Source organism: Dermochelys coriacea, chromosome 14 (assembly GCF_009764565.3).
Source record: "Dermochelys coriacea isolate rDerCor1 chromosome 14, rDerCor1.pri.v4, whole genome shotgun sequence".
NCBI classification, from domain to species: Eukaryota; Metazoa; Chordata; order Testudines; family Dermochelyidae; genus Dermochelys; species Dermochelys coriacea.
Window position 1 is genome coordinate 18,683,041 of NC_050081.1, and position 12,971 is coordinate 18,696,011.

General features: G+C 48.9%; 1 protein-coding gene across 6 annotated transcripts in view; it reads right to left on the reverse strand.

The window, feature by feature from the left end:
* SEPTIN9 (septin 9) overlaps positions 1–12,971 on the reverse strand; it is a 254,811-nt gene that overhangs the window by 57,406 nt on the left and 184,434 nt on the right. The window lies entirely within an intron of this gene.

Sequence of the window (12,971 nt, forward strand, 5' to 3'; positions counted from 1 at the left end):
GAGGGCTCAGCTAGTTCAGCTCTGTGTCTCTTAAGAAAAGCAACACATTCCTGTGCAGCGAGCTTGGCCTGGCTGCCTGACCCCTGGCTAAGAAGGGGAAAGAACAGCTCCCGCAGACTGACACCTCCAGCCTAGCTCGCGTCCACCAGCAGGCACAGGACGGACCGACAGACAGAAGGAATCATTCTGGATTTTGCCATCGGTTGATATGCAAAGCCGACTCTGCATCCTTGGGAGGTGTCAGCTGCTCTGCCAAGAGGGCGCGACTCACTTCCCTTCACCCAGCATTGCCACTGCAGCAGCACCCTTCCTTCCAGCGCGGCTCATTGGCAGCAGGGAGACCCACAGCGCCACTAGGCCAGCGACCTCTAACTATGCTCCATCAGTCACTGCTGACAGGCAGGCCCAGGGCCAGACACACACTCAGGGAGCACAGGAGAAAAATGCTCCCATCATCCTCTGCTCACAAAAGACACAAGCTTGGTCGTGCGATGTGCTGACATCATCAGGAGTTCAGAGCACTCAGGAGACACCTAGAATGTGGCAGGATCAAGCCCAGCAGCTACTGATTTGCCTTTATACATAGACATTGTTAGACAAACACAAAAGTGTCGCAGCTACAAAGGTCACCCTGGAGACAGTGATGCTCAGACCTACAGAAGGCAGGGAGGCCTGCTCTTTGGGCCACAGCTAGAGATCTGCTGCCCTGGCTGAGGGAGAGAGCAGACTAATTCCCATGCCACATTCCCTCGGAGCTGCCTATTTCTTCCAGCGTATTTCTGGTTGATGGGCAGCTAACAGCTCCCCTCCTGCAGTGAAGACTTGAGTGTTGTCCCACTACTTATGGGAGGGAGGTCCTGAACCTAGAGAAGAGACCATCAATAGCTAACTCCTCACCCTACATTAGAAATTCATCTGCCACCTTCAGCCAAATACTAACTGCAGCCAGCAGCTGATTAACCAGAGATTGAATAGATCAGCTGGTCTGAAGGGGCCTTTGCACCCCAAGATTGGGTTGCCTTCCACTGAGCTCCAAGTTTGGACACCTCTCTTCCACGTAGCCTCCTGCCACATAAAAATGTATGTACCAAGCTCCCAATTCACTGTTCCACGAGGCCCGCTTTAAGCCATTCCAGCAGCATAAAGCAGCACGGACTGCTTGGCTAATAACCCCAGTGGAACTGCTCTACGCCACTCCCTCTTGCAGCTCCCTCAGACTGCTCTCGCTTACACCAGGCTGAGAACACAGGGAGGGGGGCAGTGGCTTAGGGTATGATTACAATGCAGTGAAAGATCCATGGCATGGCCACGGGCCGGCTGACTCAGGCTCTTGGAGCTTGGGTTCGAGGGGCTAAAATTGGCAGTGTAGACATTGAAGCTTGGGTTGGAGCCTGGGCTTTGGGACCCTGAGTCCGGGCTCCAGCCCAAGCCTGAACGCTTACACTGCTATTTTTAGCCCCGCAGCCTGAGCCAGCTGACCTGGGCTAAAAGACTCTGTGCCACGGGGGTTTTACTGCAGTGTAGATGTACCCTTAAAATCTTCTATCAGTGGATGGATGGAGATCAGAATGAATGGAGAATCAGGAGCCACATCTCCCACTCCCCAGCACAACCACTGCAAAGCAGCTTGAAGCTAGTCTGCCCCCACAAACTCAGGACATTTTCGGAGTGATTTGGCACTACTTCACCACGACCTGTGTTTCCCTAACCACTAGCAGCTTAATTTATGGACAACTAAAAACAGCAGCAGGCGATTTGCATAAAGACACACAGGAAATGCACTCAGCAAACAACAATCAGTCCTCATCCAACGGCACTAAATGGGCGACGGGAAAAACGCACATTTAAAAAAAATCTTGTAATTTTTTTTGGTGAACAAATACATGCAATGAAGTGTGGGAAGTCACCCCAGAGCTCAAAATGGGCTTCCTGGACCATTTCAATCCAGCATGACTGGCTCTACAGTAAGATTCTTCAGCGCTCTGTCCCATCAGAGTTTGAATGGCATCAGCACTGCAGCTTGCCCCAATTCCCTCGGGAATTATAAACTTTATAAATTATAAATTCAATTAAAAAGTCAAACAGACCTCTCCATTAGGAGCGTTTCTCTGATAGCCAGCCTGGACTTTCCCACGCTAACTTTCATCCCGTAATTCCTAGGTAGGCCTTTCTGTACCAACCAAAATTCTACTCCAAGCATGGCACCTCACACACACTTCTGAAATGGTTTACCACATTTCTCTTCAACCTTGTTTACACACAGGCCTGGCAATGGTTTCACTACGTTGCTTAAACCAGTCCAACCCTTTGTATATCAGTACAATACAATACAATACAAATCCTGCATGTGTAAGCACCTTTATCCCAGGATCAGTGTCTATCTGGAGCTTTAACTGAACTGGTTTTTCTATCCATGTCATTAGACTGGTGTGAAAACTGCACACACACAAGCCCCTATCTGACCAAGCAGCACATATTTAGGATCCATTCTTGTCCCTACTGATGTCAACAGGAAAAACTTCAATTTGTTTTTAGTGGATGTAGTACCAGGCCCTTAGTTTTCTCAATAGCTCCTCACCAGTCTCCTTAATTATTATTGTCATTCTACTCTGAATTCCCTTCACTCTGTCCCTATCTACTGAGGAGGAGAATCAGCAGTCGTGGAGAACAGCAAAAGGGAATCATGGAAGCAAATTAGTTACAAAGAGGCTGCATGGCACTAGAATGGGAATCAGCTGATCTGGGCTCTCTGCCATGGACCTGCTTGGTGACCTTGGGTTAGTCAATTGAACTCTCTCAGCCCATTTCCCCTCCCACCCTTTGTCTGCCTTCTCTATTTAGGATGCAAGATTTGCAGGACAGGGACTGTCTCGTGTGTTTGTACCGTGCCTAGCACACCAGAGCCCCGTTCTCGGCCGAGACCTCCAGACACTACTGTAACACAAAGCATAAGAAGAAAAGGAGTACTTGTGGCACCTTAGAGACTAACAAATTTATTTGAGCACAAGCTTTCGTGAGCTACAGCTCACTTCATCTGATGCATCCGATGAAGTGAGCTGTAGCTCACGAAAGCTTGTGCTCAAATAAATTTGTTAGTCTCTAAGGTGCCACAAGTACTCCTTTTCTTTTTGCGAATACAGACTAGCACGGCGGCTACTCTGAAACCTGTCACAAAGCATAAGTAGTAGCATAAAGAGCTTCCTCATAGTGCTTCAGCCTTTCATTATTTTTAACCACAAGTCATAGTGGGTCCAGTTAGTGCTACAGCATCAGGAAACAAAGGGATGCCTGCTCAAAGTGGTGTGTTACCATGACGGGCCAGACAAAGGCGGTCAGTTACGTCTTAGTACAAATACTCCCAGATGAGGTATGACTGTGCACATGCAGAACAGGTGGTTTCTGGATTATTGTTGTCAATGCTGAGCAAGCCAGCACTTCCCCTGTCTCAGAACAGAGTTAGCAACAGCATATAGCATGGCTGGTCTTTGTTAGGACATTTCTCTGCATAAGAGAACTTAGGTTCGTTACTGGGTGCTCCGCGAGGCTTGTATATGGCTAAAATGCTCCTGAGTGCCGATTCTTTTAGCGCCCTTTGCATGCCCTGATAGAGACATCCACATTTGACAGCTGGCCCCAATCTTGTCATTACTCACGTAAGTAAACCCCACCGATGCAAAGCTCAGACTCACCTGAGTAAGGGCTATGTAGGACAGGCCTATTGTGCCTATATATTTATGACAGTCAACATACAATGCATGCACACGTACAAACCAGGTGGAAGGGGTGTTTCTTTGTGCCCCTAAAGGTTCCCATCGTGGATAGATTTTCTTGCTTTTGGTGCTGTGCAACCCAGAAGAAGGGAGGACAATCCAACACTGAAGAGAGGGGAAAACTCTTAGCTACAATCCTATTAAAGCTGCCATGGTGCTGCTCTTTCTTCTAGAACTTAATTAACAGCGCGTTGTCATCCCAGGTTGTTTATAGAACCAGCCCTGTCGTTTGATGCAGATGCTGTTCTGCTAATAATAATGCTTTGTACTTGTATATCTAAGAAATCCATGAGCAAGGGTGGAAGCAGATGGGGAGCGGGGGGAATGGCCCAGGCATGTAAGTGCAGAGTTATCTAGCTACATTCTTATAGTCATGCCCATCACCATTGTTTCTGGTACCCCTATATCATCTGCCCCTCGGCCCCCACCCCCTGGGGGAACAATGGATCATTTTGTTTCCTCATGCTCAGTCCTGTGTCTTACCCAACCCAAGTGGGAACCCTGGGCTGGTCCCAGTCCCTGCTGTCAGCTCTGCTCACTGTGATGACAAATGAGTTGTTATAAGCTTCCTGTTTATCTCTGCGCTGCAGCACCAGCAGGGAGTGAGTGCTCAATGGAGGACATCCCTCACCCCTGCCAGTCTCATCCGCTTTCTCCTTGAGGAAACACTTCCCTGGGAACCTAATGCACCAGCCTTACACAGGGTAGGTGCAGCGGCACATCTCTTGCTGCTGCTGGGCAACAGGACTGGGGCGTGAAGATGCAGGTTCTGAAGCTGCAAGGTGCTGTGCCCCCTCAACCATCCCGGGCTTCGATGGGCATGGAGGATGCTCAGTACCTCACAGGATCAGACCCCTACGTGCTCAAATCAGTGCCTGTTTACTGAGTCTTAGTGGTAGCACCTTACAGGAGAGGTAAAGCAGGTGTCTACCCCGCCCCTATACCTGGGAGGTGCTTTCACTGAAACCCCTGTGGTGCTCTCTCATCCACCCAAGACAAAGCACATCTCCAGTGCCACCCTGTGTCCTAGGTCTCACCACTGAAGTGGCAATGTTCTGCTTTTCACCCTAGCATACAGACAGCTCTGGAGGCCAGCAGGTAAAGGGTTAACTCTGGAGCTCACAAATTCCACCTCAGCATCTCTCTTGGGAGGGGAAGTGCTTCATTGCTCCCCAGCTGCAAATGCTCCTGTAGTAGTGGCCTGGCAGAGCCAACTTCATTGGTTCAGGAGTATCCCAAGCTGCCTCGTTAGAGCACAGCCATGGTAAGCACAGGAGCACACAGCAGAGTGCAGAGCTACTTGTGACAGTGTCTGCTGCTTGCTGTGTGCATAGGACACCAGCACATGCCTTGCTGTGCTTCATGGCTTACACTCATGTTAGCGAACGGCATAGGAGGTGCTGACTCCCTAGAAATAGACTGGGAGCTGGACCTTCCGGACTTGATATTTAGAGCACTGTCCCCTGGAAAGCAGGGGAGGTTCCAGCGATCACATGCTGCATGGCTCTGGGCTGAATTAGGTAGAAGGCTCCAGTTTAGCATCCTCAGAACCCTCCAGTGTATGAGGCGGAGGAGACTGGATGGTAGCAGCCCCCGAGGAAGGACTTGAGGAAATCATAATGCATTTAGCTGGCCCAGCAGTATGGCATGCTGCATGGCCATGTGCAACAGCCCCAGCAGGCATCTCCCCAGTCCTGTGAAGGCAACACGCTGAACCTCTGAAGAAGAGTCCCGCACTGCACGAGAGTGGCCCCTTCGGCTGATTAATGAGTGATGTTGATGAGCCCCAAACCTTCAAATGACTCTTGGTCAGAGGACGGGTCTAAGTGGGGGATAACTGGGTGCAACTGTTGGGATTCCAGCAACAATGCAAAAGGTCTCACCTTCCCTCTTCGGTCTCAGGCGAGACTAGAAAATATGTTCCTGGACATTTCCAGGCCTGCTTTAGGGTCACCGTATCTTCATGTTCAACTGAGCAGAGAGGCACTCCTGGGAGCGTCTCATTAACTCCCCTCTCATGCCAGTTTGACTCAGACTCAAAAGGGAAATCCCTTCTCTCCTCTTAGCTGCAACTCACCAAGAGAAAAGAAAGCACCTTATGATTCTCTTCCCAGATGGGCAGAGCCCAGCACTCCTTCCCCAACACATGTCCTTGGCTCCTGGCTGGTGCGGGCCGATTTGGATCCCAACTGCCGGTGGATAGCCAGCGTTTTAGTTATTAGTATCTGTATTACAGCAGCATCTAGATTCCCCAGCTGTGATCAGGGCTCAGTGCAGCAGGCTCCGGATGCACAGTCCCTGCCTGAGAGCTTCCAGTCTGAACAGACAAGGCAGACACAGAGTGAGAGGCAAAACCGAACTCTTGTGACTTGCCCCAGGTCACACAGCAGGGCAATGGCAGGGCTTGGATTAGCACCCAGGACTCCAGACTCCCAGGGCAGTGCCCAAGCCACAGGACTACGGTGGCTTCAGTCTGGCCATTCCAGAGTGGAACAGGTCACGAAGTTCTGATGTGGATCAGAGCCTTCCCAGAACTGGATCTGGAATTTACTGCAGTCCCCTTTCTACTGGGATTCTTTTACTTTGGGAAAAAACGAGGACTCGTGATACAGACTAACACGGTTACCCCTCTGAAACCTTCACTTTGGGATTACTGATTGACTGATCTAGTCCTTCTGGCAAGAGACATGCCCTGCAAACTGGATCCCTGCAGAGAGCACAAGTCGCAAATCCACATTCCCATGGAACTGCTGGGAGGAAGGGCTCCCGCTCCCTGCCAAGCGGCAGGGCCTTGTTGTGCAGATGCAGTCGCAGAAGTGCCTAAAGCCGGGCCTCGCCCTTGCGATCTGCATTTCCTTGGGCGCCAGAGGAGCCAGCCTCATTGGGATTGGGAAAGAGCGGTATTCATATGGTAATTCCTCTGCGAAGAGAGAACAAGGAGAAGCCTCTTCTGCTCAGCAACTGGGGCTGGGCTCCCACTAAGGAGGAGCCAGCTGGCTGCCCCAGCCGCCAGGGACAAAAATACAGGCCTTGCCTTTTGTTCTACTTTTCCCTCCCGCTAGCTGGCATTGTCCCTATTCCACCCACCCCGGCCTGCCCCACCCTCCCCGCCAGCTGGCATTGCCCCTATTCCACCCACCCCGGCCTGCCCCACCCTCCCCGCTAGCTCGCATTGTCCCTATTACACCCACTCCGGCCTGCCCCACCCTCCCACAGCCCCTGCTGGCCTGATTCAGAGCCTGCCCAGCCCAGCATGGGCCCAGGGGTCAAAAGAGAAACAGCCCAGAGCTTGAAACAGCTTGGCCCATTGGCAGGGGGGAAGGAGGCATTTGAATGGAGTCCCATTGCCCAAGGTACAGCGGGGGTAGCTCCCCTGTTTAAGGTGAGGTCTGACACAGCACCAGTTAGCGGCTGCCCTCAGTCCTGAAGGAGCATCAAAGGCCACTGTGAGATTGGCTGGCCACTGCCTACAGTTTGTGATGGGAAAGCAAAGTCCCACACTGCACTAAGAAAACAGGATCACAATACAGTTCCCAGCACTAGAGGTTAGGACAAGAGGCACCCTGAGATGAGGGTCTCCAGGCTCAGACAAGGCTGGCAGAAAACAGAGGATGGTGACAGCATCTGAAGATGCTCCAGGGTCAGTGGCTAACAATGGGAGGGCTCCGGGAGAGGAAGCCTACAGTGAGTGTCACTGACCAGTGGGGAAACGTGGAGGGGATAAACAGAGGGAGAAATTATGCCAACAAAACTCAACAGAAACCCACATTAGGGTTGAGTGCCACATTGAGCTGTCAGTGTCCCGGTCTCACGCACACTGTGGGCAAGTCTATTGTCCAGTCTGGTTTCAAATGTTCGTACTTTCCACCTCTTGTGGACTATCCAATAGGGGCTGCCTGTTACTATTTTTAATCTATGAATCAGGAGAATCAGCTACAGACATTCCCTATTGCCCAGCCATCCCTGAGAAAGTGACAGAGGCAGTTCTCCTGCTCCCCACAATCATCCTGGGGAAAGAACGTTACTGGGGGAATGGAAAATAATTAACCTTTTCCAGCTGAGCCAGGAAAAAGCCCACAGCAAATGGCGCCTCCATCTAACTCACAGTCCTCCCCAAACACTGAAGAACATGTTTTTTTGTCTTCCATTCAGTGTCTCCTCTTGTCAGAAAACAAATCAAAAGCCTCCATGAAAGTGAAGATACAGAGATGCTGCCACTAAAGCAGCAGCTCAGGAAGACTTTGATTCTTCCTTCTCTCTGCTCCAAAGGCCCCTTCAACCAGCAGGCACGTAAATCTGTCCTTCAGGGGTTTAGCCTCTGATGCCGAACAATCCTGCAGTGCTCTCCGGACCCTCACGAAAGCCAAGAGATTGTCAATAAGCAACATGTACACCAAAGGTCCTGGCTGGGACCTTAGCTCCCATTCCTAAGATCTGAGTACTTGGCCCTCAAAAGAACACACACACACACCTTGGGGCAACACAGATGAGGATGAAGATTTCAACATCATTTATGATCTGAACAGAGTTTAAAAATTCAGAGCAGGAGAAAGGAGTGTGAGCCCCAAGGAGGAGTTCCCAGTATGCAACCGTTTAACCACATCACAAGAAATCCCCTGGCCACCTCCCTTCCTGCTGTCAATCAAACAACAGCCCAGCGGCAATGACAGCAATTGCTTATTATGTGAAAAATGTGTATTAGGAAAGGAGTGAATATATTTTTAGCAAGAGGAGCCAGGGCCATGTGCCCAGCCAACTCTGCACTGACCATAGTTTGGACACCACTGTTCTAAGAAAAAAGAAAAGGAGTACTTGTGGCACCTTAGAGACTAACAAATTTATTAGAGCATAAGCTTTCGTGAGCTACAGCTCACTTCATCGGATGCATTTGTCATTACAGACTAACACGGCTGCTACTCTGAAACACTGTTCTAAGGTAACAGAGGCCATGGAATTCTATGACCCAGAGAGAGCTACAACGAGGCTGCATCTCTTTCTATCAACAGGATGGGGATTACAGGTAGTGATTTCAGTGGGAGAGCTATTATTGCTCTGTAGGGTGCTGAAGTATCCTCACAATAGCAAACCCCTGGGAAAGCAAATCCCTATCCTGCAGCTCTAGAGAACCCTGGAATTCTGAGAAAGGAGGACCCTGCTCAAGAGACTGACACTTCTCAGGGCACATGGAAAACCATTTCAAGAGCATGGTGAGGATGGACTTCCATTTCCCTCTCTTGAGCACAACTGAGACTTTCCAGTAGAAATCAGGGCACATGCTTCTGAGAGCAACAGCTACAGCCTAATTATAGCAGACTGCAACTTAGAAGACCATACCCACACACACTGAGCAGGGGATATGTGATAATGGTCCTTTGCATTTCTCGAACGGATTGTCACCTGAGCATCTTAAAGTGCTTTATATTCGTCATGCAGTGGTGGTAACCGTACTTAAGGTTGAAATCAACTTCCTGGTACAAACCTGATTATCAAGCCCTCCTAGCAATTACTCAACTTCCCTAAAAGAATCCAATTCCCTTGAAATTTCACATGCCACATTTCAACCCAGGCTAGAATTTTTGGAGGGATTGTTATCTGGGCTCCATTTGAAATGCACTGGCAACATTAACTCAGCAAGATTTTCTCTTGTGAATTAATTAAGCCTCTCTACACTCCTGATAGGAAAGTATTAACCCTCTTTCAGGGATAAATAAACCGAAGTGCAGAGCAGTTAAGTGACTTGCCTGAGGCCACAAAACGGCACTGGCAGAGTCAGGAATAAAACCCAGTCCTGGCTCTCACTCGTTCGCTTGAACTACACAACAAGACAACACTGTAGTCTAGGACATTGTGGTAACCAGAATGAGGCTTGGATGGATTGTGTGGGGAATGGAACCTGCAATGCATGCCTAACCTCCAACCCCCCGATCACGGACGGGATTCCTGTGTTAGGTATTGCATACAGGGCACCACACTATGTTAATAAGAAAACCATGGTATTTAAAATTAAAATAATTTACAATGTAAAATCTCTCTCGTGTTCTGTTCAAGGGGAAAGAAGAAAACATTTAGAGTCCCTCCCTTACAAAGGAGTTCAAAAAAGTTAGGAACAGCTGATTGCTGAGTGCAGAAGTGAGACATTATTGATTACTCAACCAATCACGATACAGTTAGACCTTGGTTCATTTGTATACAGCTATCCTATTGGTTAGAATACTGTCAGACTTTAAAAGTCATATTTAATCACTATGATGTCACAGCTCTTGGATACTGCACTCTGATGTCCTCTCCAGGAGATGAACTTTATTCCACCAGCAGACAAGGAGACTTTCTGCTGTATTAACATAGAAAGAGAAATTCACCTTAACTAAAAAGCGTTACACGGGTTTCATTAGTTACTTTGTGATAGTGTTAAGCATCATTATTATAGTGCTGTAAACATGCATGATGCATTACAAAACAATGTCAGACACAAGCTGTACCCTGAACAGTTTACAAGCTCAGCAAGACAAGACTAGGCACAGAGCAATGGGTCAGGTAAGGGACAGTGTGGTGATAGGATCAATGAAGAGAACTAGGCAGGAAGGATACCTGGAAAACATGGGGTCTCATCCTGCGCTGAACCTTTGGGAGACTCAGCGCAGAAGGCAGAGATCGGCGGGAGAGGGGTCAGAGGTAACTTCACCGCACGTTTGAGCAGCCCAGATTCACGGCTCAGCCCCAGGCATAAATTAGAGCAGTTTATGAGACTGCTCTCCTCCCATGGGCTGCCTATGGGTTTGTTTACACAGCAGTGGCTGGCCTGTGCCAGCTGACTCAGGATCTCAGGATCATGGGGCTTGGGCTGTTTCATTGCTGTGTAGACTTCTGGGCTCAGACTAGAGTCCAGGCTCTAGGACCCTGAAAGGTGGGAGGGTTCCAGAGCCAACACAGCAATGAAACAAGCCCTTAGAGCCCAAGCCTGAGTCGGTGGGCACAGGCCAGCCGCAGGCGTCTAAATGCAGTGTAGACACAGCCTACGAGCTGTGCGCCAGCGCAGAATCTCCACAATGCCCTGTGCTATGGATATGCCCTCTCCTGCTCCCAACAGGTCCCTGGCCCTGCCTTTGGCATGCCCCCTATGTGAGGGAAGCAGTGCAGGACTGATTGCTGCCCCAATTCCAATGAGAGTAGGAGTGGGAAACTGTTCTGAGTGCAAGATGAACTCATGACATAACAATAATACATGTACAGCACTTTTCATCAGTAGATTTCAAAGTACTTTATAAAAGACATATCGTCATTCCCCTTTTATAGTTGAGGAAACTGAGGCACAGAGAGGGGACATGACTTGCCTAAGGTCATACAGCAGGTCAGTGGCAGAGCTAGGAACAAAACCAAGGTCTCCTGAATTCCAGTCTAGTACTCTATGCTCTAGAAGAAAAGGAGTACTTGTGGCACCTTAGAGATTAACACATTTATTTGAGCATAAGTTTTCGTGAGCTACAGCTCTCTTCACCAGATGCATTTCTGGGACATCTGATGAAGTGACCTGTAGCTCACGAAGCTTATGCTCAAATAAATTTGTTAGTCTCTAAGGTGCCACAAGCACTTCTTTTCTTTTTGTGAATACAGACTAACATGGCTGCTACTCTGAAACCTGTCTCTATGCACTAGGGCACATTGCTCCAATAGAAGGCATGAAGCTGAGAATGGGGAACATATATACCCACATCTCTTTATTCGATGCTCTTCACAGCAGGGTCAGGGCTAGGTCATAGCTGGCCCTGTGCAATTACACTCATGAATTTACACTTTAACCTGGGGGGGGGGGATTTAAAGCAGCACAGTGCTAGATTTTGGAAGGGGTTGAACAGAAGTGCTTAAAAGAGCCAGATCTGGTCCCCTAAAAACACAAGACCCACATGGTCACATACCCACTAAAAGCAGCTCCTGTATGGACTTGTACACGCAAACCTTGCATCACAAGATCTATACTCACGCATCTGACAGCACAATCCAATCCAGAATCTAGATTTTAATATGTAAGGCTTCCTAATAGGAGAAGCCCATCCCCCTGGGATAGTAGGTTACTTCAGCAACTTTGTTATATAGTCAGTTTTAAAATGCTGGAGCAGTGATACCCTACACCCCGGCCCTACAGATGGCCTGCTTTATCTGATCCACATGGCATCTATGCCAGTGCAATGGTGGGGAATTTACATGAAAGAGTAGTCCACATTAAGCCAGTGGGTTTGAACCAGAACACACCTGGACCTGAACTCAGAAACTGGTTTCCATTCTCAGTTCTCTGCATTAATAGCATAAACGCATCCTGCATACTATGGTGATGGTCATTACAGAAAAACCTGGAAACAATCTCACTCCACCAGTAACAATGGTACAGTTACATACTCAGCTGCTTGCTCAGCCCTCAGCCCCCAGCCCCTGCCTGTTATGGAAAAGAAAGCATCCTTCATAAAGGGTAAAGGCTGTCTCAGCGGATGCTCATGGCACTAGATAGATCAGGCCAGATTCATCCCAGATGCGACTTTGCTGGCTGAAGTGGAGCTACCCAAGGAATGAATCTGGTCTCTTTTAAAAAAGAGAGTCTAAACTTTCCTGGAACAAAGCTGGTTTCCCAACAAGGATGCTGGCTTCAAGCAGCACAAGGCATACTGTAGCTGAGGGAGCAGAGCCACCCTAAGAATCTGGTGCTCAGTCTGTTTAGATTTAAAAGTGCCAGGCAACAATGAAAAGGAGGACTTGTGGCACCTTAGAGACTAACAAATTTATTTGAGCATAAGCTTTCCATGAGCTACAGCCCACTTCATTGGATGCATTCAGTGGAAAAATGAGTTGCTTGGGGATACCAGGCCTGGAAGAACAGAGAGCATTTCCAGCAAACAAGCCCTTTCATTGTAAGGGTCATCGTTGGATCTGTACCTGCCGAAGGACCCCACGCCCTAGCACTTGTCTGTCTGAGACGTCCCAGAAAAGCATTTACTGAGTAGGACTACGGTTTTCCCATAATGCCATATAAACACACGTTCCCCAATCTTCAATGATCCTGCTGCAATGCAAGCAGCTGTCCCAAGGGATCATTTAAGAACCGGGAGCTCCCAGTCAGTTGCAAAGAAAGCATCTTGTCCTCCCCCAACCCCCCTCATTATATCTCCCTGCAGCCCTGAAAGTTTTCATCATGGAAAAGGCTTGTAGAGGGTA